The 687-nt window shown below is 37.0% G+C and overlaps 1 long non-coding RNA gene across 1 annotated transcript; it reads left to right on the top strand.

Annotated features, from left to right (window-relative positions):
* Positions 1 to 65: 65 nt before the first annotated feature.
* Positions 66 to 677, top strand: LOC107578486 (uncharacterized). Its single transcript, XR_001608352.1, has 3 exons — positions 66 to 178; positions 270 to 354; positions 436 to 677. It is a non-coding gene; the product is annotated as an uncharacterized lncRNA (long non-coding RNA).
* Positions 678 to 687: the final 10 nt, after the last annotated feature.

Raw genomic sequence — 687 nt, 5'->3', positions numbered from 1 at the left:
GACCTTGACTAGTTACTAGTTTCCAGTAAATGTACATTTTTGCATATTATTGCTAGTATATTTGATTATCATGTTATCGTGTTTCATAGCTTATTGACACTCCAGGGCTGATTCCAGATTTCAACCTGTCCAAGGCTCTGAATCTGAATACAAACCTGAAGATTGTTAATGTGTACAGGTACGTCACACAAGACTGCATGATGGATGGCTGTCATATTTACATTATTTGTCCAATATAAATCAATAAATCCGCTTTTTATTATTTATAGTGACTGTCAAAAGAATAAGCCCTTGTGGACCACATTTCATCTGAATGAGATCTTCGACCTAAATAGTAAATTAGATGTTTCAGAGGTGAGATATTATTACTATTCCTTTACTTTCCTATGCTTGATGCATCACTTATTGGACACTAATGGCTGATTCGCTCAACAGTACACCCATGAGATTTATCAGTCCTTTGAGGGGGCACAAATCAACATAGCAAACATCACCATCCTCAGTCCAGAGGTAAAGTCCCAGCTAAACAACTTCTCTAGCAGTGCCAGCAGTATGAACTTCAGCAACATCATACAGCAGGTACACTGTATACTTCATTCGCAAAAGGACACTTGCACATACTGTTTGTGAAATCAAATGACGTATAATTTAATAACGGGCACATATGAGCCTTTTTTTCATAAAGCA

The sequence above is a fragment of the Sinocyclocheilus grahami genome, unplaced genomic scaffold (genome assembly GCF_001515645.1).
Source record: "Sinocyclocheilus grahami isolate Dianchi unplaced genomic scaffold, SAMN03320097.WGS_v1.1 scaffold10483.1, whole genome shotgun sequence".
Classification (NCBI taxonomy): Eukaryota; Metazoa; Chordata; class Actinopteri; order Cypriniformes; family Cyprinidae; genus Sinocyclocheilus; species Sinocyclocheilus grahami.
This window is presented reverse-complemented; position numbering and strand designations above follow the sequence as displayed.